Source organism: Lipotes vexillifer, unplaced genomic scaffold (assembly GCF_000442215.2).
Source record: "Lipotes vexillifer unplaced genomic scaffold, Lipotes_vexillifer_v1.1 scaffold1399, whole genome shotgun sequence".
Lineage (NCBI taxonomy): Eukaryota > Metazoa > Chordata > Mammalia > Artiodactyla > Lipotidae > Lipotes > Lipotes vexillifer.
In genome coordinates, this window is record NW_006782449.1 from 249186 (window position 1) to 259086 (window position 9901).

The following is a 9901-nucleotide window of genomic DNA, read 5'->3' on the forward strand; positions in this document are numbered from 1 at the left end:
TGGCTTAAGGTCACAACTTATACTTGCTTCCAACCCACTTTGAGTGAGCTCACCTCTTAAACAGATGAATTGCACTCGAATATTTGGTCTATTTCTGGGGAAACCCAACCCAGTGCATGTGTCATTTCTTCCCATGTGCTAAGCACTGTGCTACTTACGACTGGGTCTTTGTCCTCAAGGAGTACACTTGACTGGCTAATCGAATAGCAAACATCAAATGCAAGTTACCATCTGTAATATCCTTGTATCTGCTGTAGGGTCTAAGAGAAGCATGGTTTCTAAGTATTCAGTGTGCTCAGGAAAGCACAGGACTTACTTTACTAGGTTCTGCATAATATTTCTCAGGAATAATGTTACTCTCCATTTCCATGGTTGTGAGAACTCTAAACTCCCGAATAACTCAGTCTTGGATCTGGGACAGAGGACTTCCAAGCCTTTCATTTCAATCTGCCCTACACTCAGCAGTAAAAATCCTCCCTCCCTCAGCTGCCACTCTGGTCATATCATGGCCCTTTGAGTGACCCTATAATGATGTCCAACTGCCTCTGAAGTTCATTAAGACCCCTCATCAGGAATTTGGGCTGCTGTTTAAATGCCTTCCCATTTTACCCACTGGTGTCCACTTTTCTGCTCAGATCAGCCTACATTTTTGCATCTCCCTTATTCTCCCTGAAATGGAACTGTCCCTATTCTGAATTTTTACTCATGTCATTTATTTTCCTCAAAAGGTCTCACAAATGCCTCTACTTTAAGTCATTTCCTGTTCCTTTGGGATCCTGCTAAACAATCATCTCTGATAAAATCTTTCTAGGTTAACCATTCCCAATTCTATTATCCCCAAACTACCTAAAATCCCCCCAAAATCTAACATGTTAAGAATATGTTACATATACTACTATACCTCTCTCACAAAATTTTTATGAAAGTGTAATTGGACAGTGTATATAAAAATTCTTTGTAAACGATAAAGCGTTACACTACCATAAATATGACTTCTTGTTTTCCTTCTGCTTCTTTGTTTTGTGGTGAAAAGGATAATGAATGTGTTCTCTCCTTTTATTTTACCCGTTTGACATTTGAATTGGATACCTTCTTAAGTCAGGGGCCACATCTATTTCTTTTGTAATTTTCCCTACCCCTGTGTACATGCTCAGCAACTCAGAATGTGTGCAAAGATGTTAATCACTGATTACCCATCCTCTGCACATGTTAGAGTCATCTTTAGGTGACTTACAAAGAAGTGCACTGCAGATTGTATTTTCCAAAGGAGGCTGCAGAGATAGAAAAATAAATACACATATTGTACAACATGGGGAATATAGCCAATATTTTATAATAACTATAAATGAATCATAACCTTTAAAAATTGTGAATCACTATACTGTATACCTGTAACATGTAATATTGTACACCAACTATATTCCAATAAAAAAAATACCAAAAAATAAATAAATACATACATACATACATACCATATACTCTTCTCATAGTATGACTGACATTCCTCTCACTGAGAGGTGAAGTTTATTTTTCTCCCCTGAGTAAGACACTGTCACTGCCTCAATGGATAGAATGTGGGGAAAGTGATGCTGTGTGACTTCTGAGGCTAAGTCATAAAAAACAACATGATATGGTTCCCACTTTACTTTCTCACTGATTCTCTTTTCCTCTATACATATGCTCACCCTTGGTACCCAGTCACCATGTTGTAAGGTAGTCCCTGTCGTGGCTCAACTCCCAGAAAGATGGTTTTAGCTCCTAACCTTTGAGCTGCCCAAGAGACAAATCAACCCTTCTGAGTCCTACCCAAATTGACTTTTGAACAAAAGGAATGTTGCCATTTTTTAAGTCACTAAATTTTGGGTTCATTTGTTACACAGCCATAGTAACTAGAACAAAGTGCGTTTTAGTGAGTTGGTAAGACACATACAGATAAGGTATCCAATACACAATTAGAAATTTCAAGTTCAGAACTCACAGGAGAGTCCAGAGCTAAAACTCTGTGGGTGATAGTTTAATCCATAAAAGTAGGTGGGATAGCCCAGAAAGAATAGGCCAAAAACTCCTGCGGCTTGGAGAATGCCTTTGTTTACAGCAAGATGAAGAAAAGAGCACCTTCAGCTCTCAACTCAAATACCTCTGACCCCATGAGATGAAATCTAGTCCACCCTTTAAAAGACCTAGCATCCTACACAGCTACCTTGCAATTCATATCACAGTAACTATTGAATAATTAATCATATAATTTTATTACTTAATTTCCAATTCAACCAATAGAACATATGAGATCCATGAGGGCAGGGACTGAGCCTGTCTTGTCCACTATTGTATCCCAAGTGCTTAACATGGTTGGGGTTGGGGGAATGCTAATAAACAAATGAATGAATATTTTAAATGTCAGCATTTAAAATATTAAGTGGTACTAAGTAGGATGAAAACTGAAATTTTTTCTATTGGATTTGGCAACTAGTAGATCTCTGATAACCTTGACAAAAAATATTCCATTTAACAATGAGTGAGGAAACAAGGCCATGTCAAGATGCTAAGTTTAGCTGCATTTCACCTGGAGGAGACTGAAATTCACATGATTTGCTCCAACCCCTGTACCTTGTTTATGGATCGTCCAGCTCCAAAAGGTCCAAGTCTCCAGAAAAGATGTGGAAAGTATTATGATTGACTATTGCAGTGAACATTAGATGTCTCTTTCCCCAACATAAAGATGTTGTCCTCAGTCTTGCTTCCATTTTGGCTTGGAGAATTAATCATTTTACCAGAAATATTATATCAAACAGGTGTGGTTTTTTTTATCACTGAGCAAAGTACTGGAACTTTGGTGCCAGGAAGGAAATGTAAGACTCTGAAGTTTATTTTAAGCAATTCATCTCAACATGCCAAACAGTCATTAGAAAGGTGCATTTCATTCTAAATGCTAAGCCTGAGACTTGATGTGTGGCCATAGCTACAGTCGTAAAAACTGTAGTTACGTATGCTGTCCTCTTGGTGGCACACATCCAAAGATTCTGCCTGCTTTGAGGTGTTCCCCTCTAAGCCTTTCAAGATCTTAAGATGAATCCCATGTATACGTACAACTAAATCAGTTTGCTGTACACCTGAAACTAACACAAGACTATAAATCAACTATACTCCAATATAAAATAAAAATTAAAAAGAAACAAAACAAAAACAAAAAACATGAATCCCAGAGGCTGGGCCAGTGCTGGCAGCAAACAAAGCCTTCTTAGAATTTGAAAACACATCAGATGGTCCTGTTCAGATGACTTGGACAGGATCATGGCCGTCACATAAACTAGGGTGGATTGTGCTTTGTGCCATGGACTTTGCAAGAAGGAACTCCTATAATTAATAGGCTCTCAAGTGACTCAGATCAGATTGAGAGAGACAAGAGAGTAGAACGTGCTGACACTTTTCAGGACAGCATTGCTTGAAAAATCTTTGGCCATATTGAGTCTCTCTAGTTCAAGTTAATGCCTAACTTTCCACTGGCTTATTTATCATCAGGAACAGATACCTGAGATACTAGAGCCTCTGCAGTCCCCCTGAATGACACACACCTGAATATAAGGCCAAATCCCCAAGGCAGTGACCCTGTTTCTCCAGCCTTAGGATGATACATCTTTTGACTTTCTCATCATTATGTAACTTAAACACACGTCCCTGGCATCCTCACTGGAAGGGCGTACTGGTTTGTTTCCTTGTATTTCTTTTTTTTTTAGTAGATCTTTATTGGAGAATAATTGCTTCACAATACTGTGTTAGCTTCTGTTGTACAACAAAGTGAATCAGCCATATGCATACATATGTCCCAATATCCCCTCCCTCTTGAGCCTCCCTCCCACCCTCCCTATCCCACCCCTCTAGGTCATCACAAAGCACAGAACTGATCTCCCTGTGCTATGCTGCTGCTTCCCACTAGCTATTCTACATTTGGTAGTGCATATATGTCAATGCTACTCTCACTTCACCCCAGCTTCCCCATCCCACCCCATGTCCTCAAGTCTATTCTCTATGTCTACATCTTTATTCCTGCCCTGCAACTTGGTTCATCAGTACCTTTTTTTTTTTTTTTTTTTTTTGATTCCATATTTATGTGTTAGCATACGGTATTTGTTTTTATCTTTCTGACTTACTTCACTCTGTATGACAGACTCTAGGTCCATCCACCTCATTTCAAATAACTCAATTTCATTTCTTTTATGGCTAAGTAATATTCCATTGTATATATGTGCCACATCTTGATCCATTCATCTGTTGATGGACACTTACGTTGCTTCCGTGTCCTGGCTATTGTAAATAGTGCTGCAATGAACATTGTGGTACATATCTCTTTTTGAATTATGGTTTTCTCAGGGTATATGCCCAGTAGTGGGATTGCTGAGTCATATGATAGTTCTATTTTTAGTTTTTTAAGGAACCTCCATACTGTTTTCCATAGTGGTTGTATCAATTTACATTCCTACCAACAGTGCAGGAGGTTTCCCTTATCACCACACCCTTTCCAGCATTTACTGTTTCTAGATTTTTTGATAATGGCCATTCTGACTGGTGTGAGGTGATACCTCATTGTAGTTTTGGTTTACATTTCTCTAATGATTAGTGATGTTGAGCATCTTTTCATGTGCCTCTTGGCCACCTGTATGTCTTTCTTGGTGAAATGTCTATTTAGGTCTTCTGCCCATTTTTTAATTGGATTGTTTGTTTTTTTGATTTTGAGCTGCATGAGCTGTTTGTATATTTTGGGGATTAATCCTTTGTCTGTTGTTTCATTTGCAAATATTTTCTCCCATTCTGAGGGTTGTCTTTTTGTCTTGCTTATGGTTTCCTTTGCTGTGCAAAAGGTTTTAAGGTTATATAACTCCCATTTGTTAATTGTTGTTTTTATTTCTGTTACTCTAGGAAGTGGGTAAAAAAGATCTTGCTGTGGTTTATGTGAAAGAGTGTTTTTCCTATGTTTTCCTCTAAGAGTCATTTAGGTCTTTAATCCATTTGGAGTTTATTTTCGTGTATGGTGTTAGGGAGTGTTCTAATTTCATTCTTAAACATATAGCTGTCCAGTTTTCCCAGCCCCACTTATTGAAGAGGCGGTCTTTTCTCCATTGTATACTCTTGCCTCCTTTATCAAAGATAAGGTGACTGTATGTGCATGGGTTATCTCTGGGCATTCTATCCTACCATTGATCTGTATTTCTGTTTTTGTGCCAGTACCATACTGTCTTGATTACTGTAGCTTTGTTGTATAGTTTTAAGTTGGGGAGCCTGATTCCTCCAACTCCATTTTTCCTCCTCAAGATTTCTTTGGCTATTCGGGGTCTTCTGTGTTTCCATACAAATTGTAAAATTTTTTGCTCTAATTCTGTGAAGAATGCCATTGGTAGTTTGTTAGGGATTGCACTGAATCTGTAGATTGCTTTGGGTAATATAGTCATTTTCACAATATTGATTTTTCCAATCCAAGAACATGGTATCTTTATCCATCTGTTTATGTCATTTTGATTTCTGTCACCATTGTTTTATAGTATTCTGAATACAAGTCTTTTGCCTCCTTAGGTAAGTTTATTCCTAGGTATTTTATTCTTTTTGTTGAGATGGTAAATGTGATTGCTACCTTAATTTCTCTTTCTGATTTTTCGTTGTTGGTGTATAGGAATTCCCGAGATTTCTGTGCATTAATTTTGTATCCTGCAACCTTACCAAATTCATTGATTAGTTCTAATAGTTTTCTGGTAGTATCTTTAGGATTTTCTATGTATAGTATCATGTCATCTGCAAATAGTGATAGAAGTAAAACACTTCTTCTTTTCCAGTTTGTATTCCTTTTATTTATTTTTCTTCTCTGATTGCCATGGCTAGGACTTCCAAAACTATGTTGAATAAGAGTGGCGAGATTGAACATCCTTGTCTTGTTCCTGATCTTAGTGGAAATGATTTCAGTTTTTCACCATTGAGTATGACGCTTGCTGTGGGTTTGTCATATATGGCCTTTATTATGTTGAGGTATGTTCCCTCTGTGCCCATTTTCTGGAGAGTTTTTATCATAAGTAGGTGTTGAATTTTGTCAAAAGCTTTTTATGCATCTATTGAGATGATCATATGGTTTTTATTCCTTAATTTGTTAATGTGGTGTATCACATTGATTGATTTGTGTATATTGAAGAATCCTTGCATTCCTGGGATAAATCCCACTTCATCATGTTGTATGATCCTTTTAATGTGCCGTTGGATTCTGTTTGCTAGTATTTTGTTGAGGATTTTTGCATCTATGTTCATCAGTGATATTGGTCTATAATTTTCGTTTTTGTGATATCTTTTTCTGGTTTTGGTATCAGGGTGATGGTGGCTTCATAGAATGAATTTGGGAGTGTTTCTCCCTCTGCAACTTTTTGGAAGAGTTTGAGAAGCATCGGTGTTAGCTCTTCTCTAAATGTTTGATAGAATTTGCCTGTGAAGCCATCTTGTCCTGGACTTTTGTTTGTTGGAAGATTTTTAATTATGGTTTGAATTTCATTACTTGTGATAGGTCTGTTTATATTTTCTAATTCTTCCTGGTTCAGTCTTGGAAAATTGTACCTTTCCAAGAATTTGTCCATTTCTTTGTGGTTGTCCATTTTATTGGCATATAGTTGTTTGTAGTAGTCTCATATAATCCTTTGTGTTTCTGCAGTGTCAGTTGTGATTTCTCCTTTTTCATTTCTAATTTTATTGACTTGCGTCCTCTCGCTTTTTTTCTTGATGAGTCTGGCTAAGGGTTTATCAATTTTGTTTATCTTCTCAAAGAACCAGATTTTAGTTTTATTGATTTTTCTATTGTTTTCTTTGTTTCTATTCCATTATTTCTTTTTTAAAAATTTATTCATTTTATTTACTTATTTTTGTCTGCATTGGGTCTTTGTTGCTATGGGTGGGCTTCTCATTGTAGTAGCGCACAGGCTCAGCTGCTCCACAGCATGTGGGATCGTCCTGGACCAGGGCTCAAACCCATGTCCCCTGCATTGGCAGGCAGATTCTTAACCATTGTGCCACCAGGGAAGTCCCTATTTAATTTATTTCTGCTCTGATCTTTATGATTTCTTTCCATCTACTGACTTTGGGTTTTCTTTGTTCTTCTTTCTCTAGTTGTTTTAAGTGTAGGATTAAATTGTTTATTTGAGATTTTTCTTGTTTTTTGAGGTGAGATTGAATTGCTATAAACTTTCCTCTTAGAACTGCTTTTGCTGCGTCCCATAGGTTTTGGGTCGTCGTGTTTTCATTGTCATTTGTTTCTATGTATTTTGTTATTTCTTCTTTGATTTCTTCAGTGATCTCTTGGTTATTTAGTAGCACACTGTTTAGCCTCCATGTATTTGTGTTTTTCACGTTTTTTTTCCTGTAATTGATTTCCACTCTCATAGTGTTGTTGTCAGAAGAGATGCTTGATACGATTTCAATTTCCTTAAATTTTCTGAGGCTTCATTTTTGACCCAAGATGTGATCTATCCTGGAGAATGGTCTGTGTGCACTTGAGAAGAAAGTGCATTCTGCCACTTTTGTGTGGAATGCTCTATAAATATCAATTAAATCTATCTGGTCTATTGTGTCATTTAAAGCTTGTGTTTCCTTATTTATTTTCTGTTTGGGTGATCTGTCCATTTGTGTAAGTGGGGTGTTAAAGTCCCCTTCTATTACTGTTTTACTGTCAATTTCTCCTTTCATGGTTGTTAGCATTTGCCTTATGTATTGAGGTGCTCCTATGTTGGGTGCATAAACATTTATAATTGTTATATCTTCTTCTTGGATTGATCCTTTGATCATTATCTACTTCCCCTCCTTATCTGTTGTAAAAGTCTTCATTTTAAAGTCTGTTTTATCTGAAACAAGTATTGCTACTCCAGCTTTCTTTTGATTTCCACTTGCATGGAATAACTTTTTCCATCCCTTCACTTTCAGTCTGTACATGTCCCTAGGTCTGAAATGGGTCTCTTGTAGACAGCATATATATGGGTCTTGTTTTTGTATCCATTCAGCCAGTCTGTGTCTTTTGGTTGGGGCATTTAATCCATTTACATTCAAGGTTATTATTGATATGTATATTCCTATTACCATTTTCTTAATTGTTTTGCTTTTGTGGGTCTTTTTCTTCTCTTATGTTTCCCACCTAGAGGAGCTTCTTTAGCATTTGTTGTAAAGCTGGTTTGATGGTGCTGAATTCTCTTAGGTTTTGCTTGTCTGGAAAGCTTTTGATTTCTCCATAGAATCTGAATGAGATCCTTGCTGGGTAAAGTAATCTTGGTTGTAGGTTTTTTTCTTTCATCACTTTAAGTATATCCTGCTAATCACTTCTGGTCTGTAGAGTTTCTGCTGAAAAATCAGCTGATAACCTTATGGGGATTCCTTTGTATGTTATTTTTTGTTTTTCCCTTGCTGCTTTTCATATTTTTTCTTTGAATTTAATTTTTGTTAGTTTGATTAATATGTGCCTTGGTGTGTTTTTCCTAGATTTCATCCTCTATGGGACTCTGTGCTTCCTGGACTTGGGTGACTGTTTCCTTTCCCATGTTAGGGAAGTTTTCAACTATAATCTCTTCAAATATTTTCTCAGGCCCTTCTTTTTCTCTTCTTCTTCTGGGACCCCTATAATTCAAATGTTGGTGCATTTAGTGTTGTCCCAGAGGTCTCTGAGATTGTCTTCAATTCTTTTCATTCTTTTTTCTTTATTCTGCTCCTTGGCAGTTATTTCCACCATTTTGTCTTCCAGATCACTTATTTGTTCTTCTGCCTCAGTTATTCTGTTATTGATTCCTTCTTGTGTATTTTTCACTTCAGTTTTTGTGTTGTTTATCTCTGTTTGTTTGTTCTTTAGTTCTTCTAGATCTTTGTTAAACATTTCTGTATTTTCTCAATCCGTGCCTGCATTCTATTTCTGAAATTCTGGATCATCTTTACTATCATTACTCTGAATTCTTTTTCAGGTAGATTGCCTACTTCCTCTATATTTATTTTGTCTTGTAGGATTTTACCTTGCTCCTTCATCTGTGACATATTTTTTTGCCATCTCATTTTTTTTTTTTTTTAAGAGTGGGATTGTGTTCCCATCTTACTGGTTGTTTGGCCTGAAGCTCCCAACATTACAGTTTGTAGGCTGTTGGGTAGAGCTGGGTCTTGGTGTAGAGATGAGGAACTCTGTGAAACCTCACTCCAATGAACATTCCAATGAATATTCTGAGGTTCTCTGTTAGTCCAGTGGTTTGGACTCAGAGCTCCCTCTGCAGGAGCTTCAGCCCGACCCCCCGCTCATGAACCAAGATCCCGCAAGCCGCATGGGGTGACAAAAAAATTAAATCCTTGTATTTCTTATGCTCAAAAAGAAGGTATCATGTCCATGTCCCAATGTCCCAACCACAGAATGAGGCATTCTAACCTCACTATTTATCATGTGGCAAGCAACCAAATGTCACCTCAGTCAGTATTAAAGGAAATGAGTTGACTAAAGAAACAAAAAACCTCTGGAATATATGACATTACATTAGACTCTGTGAACAATAGGGTGATAATGATCATAACCTATGTCTGAGGAGAGTTTTTCAGAGAACTGAAAACATTTTACAATTAAATGCCATGTCCATGCTAAACTTATCAGTGGATAATTGGGCACAGCCTTAGCAAAACTCAGGGTGGACAGTAACACCCTTACCAAGTGGGACACTATTCTTTCCATTACTTCCAAATAAGCTTCTCCCAGCATCCTTGTCAACAGGAAAACACAGCAGCTTTGAATATGAACTCTGGTGAACCAGATCAAGGTGATCTAAAAAACACTGCAACTAAAATCATACCTATCTTTCTACAACATAAAGAGATAATCCACATCCTAAGATTTATTTTTTTAGAATAACAGTGGTTTCAGCAG